Genomic DNA, 12,786 nt, shown 5'->3' on the forward strand with positions numbered 1-12,786 from the left:
CCTTACTAAGAAAAACTTTCCTCCCCATCCAACTTTTCTATAGAAGATGTTGTCTCCATGCCATTCCTCTTGTTTCTCTTTCTTATGGTGTTGTGAGCAGTTTGTGTAGCACACAGGAGGCTTGATCGAAAACTTCCACTCATCTATGATGTCTCCATGCTCAGTTTCATCTTCTATGGATTCTTCAAGAGTCTCGGTAGCATCAAGGACTTCAAGGATGAGCTTCTGGTCATGGTAGTGAGTACCATTAATGAAATGACCTTTCTTCTAGCATCGAAAGCACTGAACCTGTTCCATGTTGGTATAGGTCAGCTTCTCTAGTGAGGGTTGGCCGTGGATAGTAGTAGGACAAGGAGCAATGCTCGTTGGGTGGCACGTTCTTATGTATCAGCAAAACAACTTGCCTTTGATGTTGGGTCCCAGACCATGATGATAATGGGGAAGTTGGTGTATTGATCAGGAAGCTCAAGAATGGCTGTAACCTCATTGAATCACTTGGCATACTGTGTCAAGGTAATATAATCTCTTGCTTTAATTGGAGAATCTTCTCATAGATTTAACTTTCATAGCTGTATGGAAGGTACTTTGCTTCAAGTTCTTCATGGCTTCAATTGTCTTCCACCAAATCCTAATATGACCCTTGAGTTTGTTTTTGGCAGATTCCATGCTTGTAGGGCTAGTTATCTTGTACTAGGTGAGAGTCTTCCATGGATTAGAGAACGTTTCTTGGTCCAATTGGTCATTAAAGTCTGCCACATCTATTCTAGCCCTTTGTAAAGACTTCATCATAATCTTGAGCTGATTGGATTGAATTAGCTTGCTATAGAGTCACCAAGGCTCGAGGTGTGCCTCGTCCTGTCGATGAAACTTCTTTGTCACAGCACCTCTAGATTATTAAGGAGCTTATTGCTTCTAGCTTCTGCATGATTCGTTGAAGATTTTAAAATAAAAAACTGATCTTATTTCCTAATTGTTAGTTGTTTCAAAAGCTTTAAATCTTTTTTTCTTTTTTAGTCCCACATTGGATATGTGGAAACAAGACTTCTTAGTTTAAATAAAAAAATTTTCCTAAGAAGTCCAAGTTGGTCTTTAAGAGAAATGGGTTGACCACATGTGCACATGCTCAGCTCGGCAAGGCCATCTCATGCGCGACATGGCATGCAGCCCTGAACTGTAGCATCAAACTCTAGATCTAGTAAATCAGTCTTTTAAAAAAATCTATATTGCTTTTAAAAATAGTGCTGACAGAATTTCCAGCTTTAAAATCCATACAAAATTTTTTAAACTAATTTTCTGCAAGCTTTAAATTCTGTGCAAAAATTTCTGCATTTTTAAAACCTATACAAAATTTTGTGCATCTTTAAAATCTAAGCAGAAATTATTGCTTCTTTTATTATTTTTTTAAAAATATCTATTGCTACTGCTTTGAAAACAATGAAAAATCATAATGTTATTTTACTTGTTTCATTTCTTAGTTGTTATTATTGCTCTTTATTACATTTATTTCAAAACCTTGCATTGTAATATTGAAAGTCATTAATTAACTATTTAAATATATAATGCTAATTTCTTTGAAACTTAAGTTTACAGTGTCACGCCCTAAATCCGGGATATAACATGCCATGCTACCATGGGGTACTGCCCATAATAACACGAATCCAACAATCATAATCTCAAGTAAAATAAAAATGTCTAAATCTATCATCTATTAAATAATTAAATAATTACTAGTTCAGAGCATCTGAATTCAAATATAAATACCAAAATCTATATTTTTCAAAATTCGAAAAGTCACTAACTACAAATTCATAGGCAATTAGATAACTATTTTTTTTTTATAAATTGTCAAACTTACAAGCACGAACTGTTGGGATTTGTATCCTAAATGTCAATCGTCAGCATATTGATGATTGAATTTTGTAAATGAATTGACAAATTAATAAAGTGTTATTTGACATTATTCATCATTTCATCTTCAAATGAACTTTTATATGATGAAGTCCTTAGGACTTATGTTATGATAAAGGAGGATTTATTTTTGAGTTCTTAAACTTGTTCGCGACCAAGTGATATGTGGTTACTGGGACGATAGCATTATCGAGATTAGGTCGTTGTGTGACATATACGTTAGTTGTCCTCTTAACCAAGGAGTATGGAGACACTGATATGCCACACAGGTGAAGTATAGGAGTACATTTTACTGAACATGATCAATTTCGGAACACTCTACTGTCGAGAGATGTTTCGAGTGGATATGGGTATAAGTTCAGTCCTCTGACCCGAGACCACAATCTGTGACTAGCAAGCAACTCACTGTACTTTGGTACCGGACTACCTGAATTTCTAATTCAGTGACGGAAGGTCACTGGGTGCAGTCATGTACTTGCGTAGTCAGTTGTGAGTCAAGATGGAATTGACCCCTCCTGAAAATAAGAGATAATGTCTTGTGATTAATTTAGCAAAAGCTTGGCCAGGGTAATCCCAGTGAGGAGTCACGGGATATCTAAAGTTAATCACATAATGGATGTACTAATTATAGGGTTGACAGTGAACTCTAAGTTATCCTGGCATTAGGAGTCAAAGGGATTGAATTATACAGTAACTATAGTCCAGGGTTCCAGAATATTTGCTTCGCATATATTCGGCCTATTTGGACGTCGGGTACCATTGCTAGATGGTCACATCGATTAGTGTAGGAAGTCGTTCCTATTACTACCGTCTTAGGTTTGAAGTTCCTATACGCATAGAAGTTTTCTGATTGATCAAGTTGGCTGATGGATGATTGAGAATCATTCAGGAATAATTTGGTAAATTAGACTGGAAAATTATCCTATAAAATAATTAAAGTAATTATTGGAGGATTAATTAATTAGGATGGTCCATTTAATTAAATTTGTGCTTAATTAGGGATTTACCTAATTGGATTAGGTTCAACCCATGATAATTGGACCATCCTAATTGTTAGAATTTAATTTAATTAAATGGGTTTGATCTGAAACTGTTCGGATCTTGAAATCCACATGTCAAGTATCCATGCATGGCGCCATAAATTGATTTTTTAATATGATTAAAAATTAATTTAATTTATTTAATGATGCCATGGGACATGTGGCAATATCAAGGACCTCTTTCATCATCAGATGGGGTGCCATGGAGAGATAAATTCATGACAAGAATTGGATAAGATCAAATTCTCTCTCTTCATGGCATATGTCATCCTTATCTTTATCTCACTTCTAATTAAACTTGAATTTCGAATTTAATCACCATAAAATCACCACGTGACCCTCTAATCTGATTTGGGGCATGAGAATTTCTAAATTGAAAGGGGGAAGTGATGAATGGTTTAGATTAGATCAATCCTTCATCATGTGTTGGCGCATGAAGTTATGTTTGAATTTTGAATTCAAAACATAACTTAACTCCACAAAATCCTGGGGGTTGGCGTGTGAAATGGAGAGGAGTTGGAGGGGATGGTGACATTAAAAGGACCCCATCAGATGGTGGCCGAATTCAAGAGAGAAAAAAAAAGAGAAAAGGGAGAAAAAAAAAGAAAGAAAGAAGAAACTAGTTCATCTTTGAACTTGCCATTTGATCTTCCACTAAGTCCTTCACACCATTAGTGTTAGGGTCCCTGATAAGAGCTTTTATATCGGATCTAAGTCCTCTTCAATCCCTCTAAACCTTTCCTCCAAGTTCTTCCAAGAAGGCGGATCAAAAGTTGATAGCGATGGGAAGATCAAATTTTAGCCTCAAGAAATTCTGCGCAAGTTAGCACTTCCGCAAGATTGGATCTCTTCAGAGCTTCGCGTGTACTTCTCGTAGAGGCCATTCATGTGCGTGCTTGCAAAGTCAAGGATTAGATCCACAACTTTCATTCATCATAGAAGGTATTAATCTAGCATTAATCATTTATTATGGTGTCAAAGTCTAGGTCCGATTTTCCGAGGTTTTACCCTCTTTTGGGGCTCCTCACGGAGATATCTCCAGAATCCATTCGATGGATATTCGGAGATTAATTAGAATAGAGTTCTTAAATTTCAAATCTGATAGTTAATCATGCATAAAAGTTTTAGCATAAACGTTTAAACGATTCCGGCCAAAAATTGATAGTCAACTTTAAAGACCACGCAATAGCACGTATCTAGTAGGATAGTGATTACGGATATCGATCCACAGAAATTGGGGTATAGTTGTTTTCTTAAAAATATTTAAAAAGGAGAGTTTGTGAAAAAAATAAACTAAGAAATTTAATAAAAATGCAATTGATAATGATATGAGTAGAAGGAACCTAGGGCAAGGAATTCACCACTAACATAGGAATAAGGGTTATTTGTAATTTATTTCATTCTTGGATTATTATGCAAATTGGCTACAAGCCTAATAAGCATTCGAATAAAATTTCACAAAAGTAATTTAGGCATAATCCATCTTCAGTTAGCATGAAATGTCTACCCTAATCTAAGGTGACAGCACATCGCATCTTCCTTAAGCATGAACTATCTTATTTTTATTTCAATGATCATAAAAAAACTCTTGTATAGACTTCATACTTGAAATCACAGAATTTAAGCATGAGGTAAAAGGATATTCATTAAGAACAAGAATGTCTATACAATTTCAAGAACATGAAATTAAATAAACAAAACTCGTCTTCCTTTGTTAGGGTTGCATCCAGCCCTAGAGAAGGGCTTAGGCTTCCATGCAGTGGTGGACGGCAGCAGCGCAGGAGGCTTCCATCACGTCTAGCTTTTCTTCCTTTCCTCCACAGGCTTTTCTCCTCTCCAAATAAAGTACTAGATGGGATATTGGATACTAGCCCCCGCTGCCTCCCCTGTTCACGTTGACTCCCCTTTATATAGGCTGCCAACTTCCTCTCACTTCCCCTGTTCCAAGTGAAGGATAAGGATGAAAGGAAGCGGGATAAGGCAGATGACTCTAATCCTTAATCCTTGGATGCGGTGCGGAGGATTTGAGCTGATCCAGACATTGGGAAGATGATAAGCTGGGGACTGATCATGTTGAAGGAGTCGGCTTGATGCTCAGATACAAGGGATGTTGCTCACAGCTGAGATGAGGGAAGTCGTTGGGAGGACCTCGGAGGAGTTGAATCCACGAACGCTAATTCGTTCTGCGGATAAAGATGCTGGATGCGAAGATCGTGGGATATGGCCTTGGAGGATCATCCACGGATGCTGATATTTGCTGGGTTTTGAGCTTGGAGCATCAGATTCATCATGGATGGCGAGCATGGGATGCTGGGACTCTGTTCTGAAGCAGGAGAATCTGGAAGAAGATTTGATGGTTGGGAGCTTATCCGTGGAAGGGGAAGTGGTTGTTTTGATTCATGATGAAGAGGAGATGATTTAGGAGTAGGGGATGTGAAGAAATCGGCTGATTAGTTGCAATTTGCTGGGAGTTTTGTTCTTCACGGCTAAAAATAGGGAAATCGGTTTGGATGAAGAAGGAGGAGTCGTACGCGTGGAATAGGTGATACGAAAGAAGCTGGAATTCCAGTTGAAGCTGGGAAGTTTGAGAATCCGTAGATGATGGGATAAGGATGCGGGAGATCGCTTGTTGTGGAGTGATTGATTATAACCCTATTTGATTTTGATGAGCTCAAAGCATTTGAGTATATCTTATGTTTACTAATAAATTCAATCTAGTGTTTCAGTGAAATTCTTGTAAATTTATGGTTAAGTGTCTCTAGATTTGGTTCAAGACATTTTGGATAAGTTAAGAAGTCAATTTGAACCAAAGTCTGAGACTCGAGTCGACTCCGGAAGATTACGAGTCGACTCCAAGCATATCAGAAGCACTGACACAGGCTCGAGTCGACTCCTGTACATTACGAGTCGACTCCGACTGAAAACAGACAGACGAACAGAAAGATCCAACTCAAAACCTGTCAACGAGTCAACTTCTGAAGAACGCGAGTCGACTCCGATACTGCCGAGTCGACTCCAGGGGAGCACGAGTCGACTCCAGGGAGTTACAGACAGAAAGACAGAGAAGTTATTTTGGACCCTGAGAGCCGAGTCGACTCCTGAGGAACTCGAGTCGACTCCGATGGTTGGCAGGTCGACTCCGAAGGAAGCGAGAGTCGACTCCCAGTGTGATACAAGGCAAAAGTCAGAGAGCAACTTTCGGACACTGAGAGCCGAGTCGACTCCCGCAAAATCCGAGTCGACTCCAAGATAGCGCGACCCCAAAAAGACAGAAGACAGTATTTTCGTCTCTGAGAGGTGAGTCGACTCCAAGACAGTTCGAGTCGACTCCAAGACAGCGCTACCCCAAAAAGACAGAAGACTGTTTTTCGGATACTGAGAGCCGAGTCGACTCCGAAACAGTTCGAGTCGACTCCAGGACGGCACGAGTCAAAAGACAGAAGATCGGGAGTTCGGACTCTGAGCGCCGAGTCGACTCCCAGAATTTCCGAGTTGACTCGAGTGAGCAAAGTTGAAGAATACATCTTTGGATTCCTTGGATTGAGTCGACTCCAAAAGTGCCAGGTCAGCTCCAGACTTTGGGGAGTCGACTCCAGGTTAAGTCGAGTCGACTTCCAGTCGAGAAGAGCACTTTAATTCAAATCCGGAACAGTTGTCGAGCCGACTCCAGAAAAGCATGAGTCGACTCCTGCTGCAGCCGAGTCGACTCCAGATCGCGCGAGTCGACTCCGATCCCAACGAAAACATTGTCAGGATGTGCAGAATGTGCAGAACGGCTAGAAGATTGTGTCTAACGGCTAGTTTCCGTGGGGAATGGCTTAAATAGTCACAGAGAACTGTAGCAAGGTAGAGAAGCGACATTCCATTTAAAGAGAACAAGAAATCTTCATCTACCAAAGGATTTCAAAGGAAAAGAAGGAAGAGGGGCCATTAACTCTATCCAACCAACTCTTCCCAGCATTAAAGAAGTCTCCTTCAGTCTTCAAGTCTTCAAGACATTCAAGAGGAGACCCCGAGTTCGAGAAGCCCTCCTCTACATCTTCATAAATTCGTTTGAGGGCTCTTAACTTCTCTTATTTATATCGCTGAATATCTGCTTGTTTAGAAGCTGTATTTTTCTGTTTGTTTTTCAATCTGTTTGTTCCTTACTTGATTCAATCAGGGGATTGAATCAAGGGTGTAAAGGTTTGTTGGTGAGCCTAGGTTGAAACCAACGTGTAAGGGTTTGATTGTGATCCCGGAAAAACAATCGGGTGGTTCTAGTCGGTGAGCCTGGGTGAGCCTGGAAAAACCGACCGAGTTCGTTGTGATCTCGTAAAACAACAAGTTAGGTTGTGAGCTTGTAAAACAACCGGCTGTAATCCGAGGAATTATAGTGAATTCCCAAGTGAGGCTTGGGGAGTGGACGTAGGAGCAAGGGTTAGCTCCGAACCACTATAAATTACCTTGTGTTTGTGATTGTCTTGTTGTCTCTTACTTTCATTTCATACACTGCACATAGCATCTAATTAATCCACTTGCAAAAAGCATTAATTAGTTATTCACAAACCTTTTAATTGCTATAATTATTTTAAGACCTAATTCACCCCCCTTCTTGGGTTGTCTATCTGGGCAACAAGTGGTATCAGAGCCGGAACTCTATTACCCAAAGAGTAAAAGATCAAAATGACAACCCCATTTGGATCTTCTCACATTGAGGGCCAGTCCACCCATGGACCTCCATTTTTTAATGGATCCGACTACTCATATTGGAAGGCTAGGATGAGAATATTTATCCAAGCCCAAGACTATGAGATGTGGACCACCATACTAAATGGACCATACATCCCATCCATTTATGTAGAGGGTGTCACTGTACCCAAGCTTGAAAAGGATTGGGATGACAATGACATAAGGAAGGCACAACTAAATGCCAAAGCCATGAATGTGCTTTATTGTGCTTTAGATAGAAATAAATTCAATAGAGTCTCTACTTGCATTTCTGCAAAAGAGATTTGAGATAGACTTGAAGTGACCCACGAGGGCACAAATCAAGTAAAAGAATCCAAAATAAATATATTAGTTCATAAGTATGAATTATTTAAAATGGATTCTAATGAAACAATCACTTGCATGTTCACTAGATTTACTGACATTGTCAATGGCCTAAAAAGCCTTGGCAAAAATTATACTAACAGTGAGCTTGTCAGGAAGAATCTTCGTTGTCTACCAAGGTCATGGGAAGCCAAGGTGACGGCAATCTAAGAAGCCAAGGACTTAAACAAGCTGCCACTCGAGGAGCTACTTGGATCCCTCATGACGCATGAGCTAACAATGAAACAACACAATGAAGAAGAGTCCTCTCACAAGAAAAAGGTAATAGCACTAAAATCTGTTTCCACTAACAAAGATTTGTCTTGCAGCAGTAGCAGTGAAGAGGAAGACAATGAGGGAGATGATGATGAGGCTCTCCTTGTAAGAAAATTTCGTAGATTCATCAACCGGAAGAAGTCCTCTCATCAAAGGAGAGGCCCCTCAAGCTCCTATCACAAGGATAAAGGTAAGAAAAGGGAAAATGAGAGGATCGGATGTTATGAGTGTAAGAAGCCGGGGCATTTCAGAGCTGAGTGTCCTTTGCTGAAGAAGGGGAGCAAGTACAAGAAAAAGAAAGTCCTCGTCTCCACCCTATCGGACTCCGATACATCATCATCATCATCGGATGAGGAACAAGAAGAAAAGGCCAACCTATGTTTTATGGCTAACGACAATGAGGTAACATCCGAAACACATTTAGACTTTACCTTTGATGAATTATATGATGCTTTCAATGAATTAATGGACGAGTATAAGACAATAAACCTTAAGAACAAAGAGTTGAAACTAACTAACTAAACTCACCTCCGTAAGTACGATACATTAATTAAGGATAAAGATGTTATCATTAAAGAAAATTCAGAACTTAAGACAAGCAACCAAATGTTAATTCAAAAGACCAATGCCTTAATTAAAGATAACGAAAGACTAACCAAAGAAATATTAGAACTTAAAAATAATAAACAAATCATAAAGGAGAGTCTCACAAAAGACCTAAATGGACTAAAAACAGAAAAACAAAAATTGGCACTAAAACTTGAAAAGTACAAGCCTTTTGTAGAAAAATTTACATATAGCTCAGAAAAATTAGAAATGATACTTAATAGTCAACGAGCTGTGTTCAATAGAGCTGGTTTAGGGTATAAACCTAAAAATAAGCAAAAGCTCCTTAGTAATTTCTTTGTAAAAGTAGGGGAAAGCAAAACTAAGAAAATAACATATTTTTGCTATGGAACGTTAGGACATAAAGCAAATGTGTGTGATTATAGAAAAGAAAAAACTAAGAGAAAAATTAAAAGGGTTTGGGTTCCAAAAGGAACCAATATTACTAACCATGAAGGACCCAAGAAAACTTGGGTACCTAAAATTGTATGATTTGCTTGTGTAGGAGTGTATTGCAGCCAAGGTCGACAAAAATTGTTGGTACTTGGATAGTGGCTGTTCAAGACACATGACGGGTGACAAAGACCAATTCTTCACCCTTGAGCCTAAGAAGGGAGGTGCTGTGACATTTGGAGACAATAACCAAGGTCACATCATTGGTATAGGTAAAGTACAAATCACCCCTTCAACCTTTATTGATAATGTTAGATATGTTGATGGTCTTAAGCAAAATCTACTTAGCATTAGTCAATTGTGTGATAGAGGTTTTGATGTTTTGTTCAAACCATCTTTATGCATCATAACCAACTCAAATGACAACAGTTTAGTTTTTAAAGGAATAAGACGTGGGAATGTGTATGTAGTAGACCTTGAGGATCTTGCCAAACATAACCCATGTTTAGTTGTTAATGAAACTAAGGATAATGATGCTAGTTGGTTATGGCACCGTAAGTTGGGTCATGCAAGTATGGACACAATATCAAAACTAGTTAAAAGAGATTCCGTGATAGGTTTGCCAAAACTAAAGTTTGAGAAGAATAAAATATGTGAAGCTTGTCAATATGGCAAACAATCAAGGAACTCATTTAAATCCATAAATTGTGTCTCTACCTCTAGACCTCTAGAACTACTACACATGGATCTATTCGGACCAATTAGAACCACAAGTCTAGGTGGAAATAAATATGGTCTAGTTATTGTAGATGATTTTTCTAGATATACTTGGGTCATGTTCTTAGCTCATAAAGATCAAGCATTTTCAGTATTTAAGAAATTTCATAAGGAAGTAACAAATGCTAGAGATACTTCAGTCATAGCTATTAGAAGTGATCATGGAACGGAATTTGAAAATCATCTATTTGATGAATTTTGCAATAAAAAGGGAATAACTCATAATTTTTCTGCACCTAGAACACCACAACAAAATGGAGTTGTAGAAAGGAAAAATAGAACCCTAGAGGAAATGGCTAGAACCATGTTATGTGAAAGTAACCTCCCTAAGTACTTTTGGGGAGAAGCCATTAATACCTCATGTTATATATTAAATAGAGTTTTATTGAGACCCATTATAAAGAAAACACCTTATTAACTTTGGAAAAATAGAAAACCAAAAGTAAACTATTTTCATGTCTTTGGATGTAGGTGTTTTGTTCATAATAATGGAAAAGATAATCTAGGTAAATTTGACTCTAAATCTGATGAGGGTATATTTTTGGGGTATTCTACAACTAGTAAAACCTATAGAGTTTTTAATAAAAGAATCCTTGTTATTGAAGAATCTATACATGTTGTTTTTGATGATTCTAGTGATATCTCTTCTAGCAAGAGAGTTGATGTTGATGATGATGCTGAAATTCTTGAAGAAAAGATTGATGAGATGACAATACAAGAAGATGAACAAAAATTAATTGGAAATGCATCATCAAGCCAAGAGGCTATTGTGGATCATGGGCTGACTAAGGCTTGGAGGTATGCTCATGGGCATCCTAAGGAATTAATTTTAGATGATCCATCTCAACCTGTTAGGACTAGAGCATCTCTTAGGAACTTAAATAATCACCTAGCTTTTGTCATACATTTTGAACCCAAACACATAGGAGAAGCTGAAAAAGATGTAAATTGGATAAATGCAATGCAAGAAGAACTAAACCAATTTACTAGAAACAAGGTATGGAACCTAGTTGAACGACCCTCTGAATATTCAATTATAGGTACTAAATGGATATATAAAAATAAACTTGATAAAAATGGAATTGTAATTAGGAATAAGGCTAGACTAGTAGCAAAGGGCTATAATCAAGAAGAAGGTATAGATTTTGATGAAACCTTTGCTCCTGTAGCTAGACTTGAGGCAATTAGATTATTACTAGCATTCGCATGCTCTAAAGATTTCAAATTATTTCAAATGGATGTAAAAAGTGCATTTTTGAATGGGTATATTAATGAGGAGGTATATGTAGAACAACCTTCTGGTTTTGAAAATCATCAATACCCTAATCATGTGTATAAATTGAACAAAGCACTTTATGGTTTGAAACAAGCACCTAGAGCATGGTATGAAAGACTTAGCAAATTTCTACTAGATCATGAGTTCTCTAGGGAAAATGTAGATACAACACTGTTTTTAAAGAAGAAAAACAAAAAAATGTTAGTAGTGCCTTATGTTGATGATATTATTTTCGGTGCTACTAACAATCGCCTCTGCGAAGAATTTGCTGACTTGATGCAGAGTGAGTTTGAAATGAGCATGATGGGAGAGCTGAACTATTTTCTCGGGCTTCAAATCAAACAATCTGAAGAAGGGATCTTCATCAATCAAGCTAAATACATCAAGGAGATGCTTAAGAAGTTTGATATGGAGGGAAACAAGTCAATCAGCACACCCATGAGCTCATCATGCAAACTAGACCAAGATGAATCAGGTAAATCTGTAGATCAAAAGATGTATAGAGGTATGATAGGATCTTTATTGTATCTCACTGCAAGTAGACCTGATATCATGTTTAGTGTATGCATGTGTGCTAGATATCAGTCTAATCCTAAGGAATCTCATCTAATTGCAGTCAAGAGAATCTTTAAATACCTAATAGGAACAAAAAATATAGGTTTATGGTATTCTAAAGAATCTAGCCTGAACTTAATAGGATACACAGATTCAGACTTTGCTGGTTGTAAACTTGATAGAAAAAGCACCAGCAGGTCATGTCAATTCTTAGGAAAAAATTTAATCTCATGGTTTAGCAAGAAACAAAACTCGGTTGCATTATCTACTGCTGAAGCTGAATATGTTGCTGCCGGGAGTTGTTATGCTCAAATCATGTGGATCAAACAACAACTGGAAGATTATGGAATTAAACAAGATAAAATTTTCATTAATTGTGACAATACAAGTGCTATTAACTTAACTAAGAATCCAATTCAGCACTCAAGAACCAAACACATTAAAATAAGACATCACTTCATAAGAGATCATGTACTGAATGGTGATGTTACACTTCAATTTATTTGCACTGATGATCAACTAGCTGACATCTTTACAAAACCCTTGAGTGAAGAGAGATTTAGTGTGCTTAGGAGAGGATTAGGAGTGATTGATCCATCCTAGTGATGTTCTCTTTTAGTTCATTGATTTTGATGATTAGGTTGTGTTAAATATAGAGTCTCTCATCGATGATTATCAATTCAGATCATAAACTTAGTGATTATCCCTTGTTTGGCACGAAAATAGCATGATTTTTAGGTGCGTGCCAGAGTTCGAGTCGACTCGGATACGTTTCAGAGTCGGCTCATGAGGGGGAGTCGACTCGCACACATATGGGAGTCGACTCGAGGTCGATGGCAACATATGGGGAGTCGACTCGCGCATATTTTGGAGTCGACTCGA

This window comes from Phoenix dactylifera, chromosome 10 (assembly GCF_009389715.1).
Source record: "Phoenix dactylifera cultivar Barhee BC4 chromosome 10, palm_55x_up_171113_PBpolish2nd_filt_p, whole genome shotgun sequence".
Taxonomy (NCBI): domain Eukaryota; kingdom Viridiplantae; phylum Streptophyta; class Magnoliopsida; order Arecales; family Arecaceae; genus Phoenix; species Phoenix dactylifera.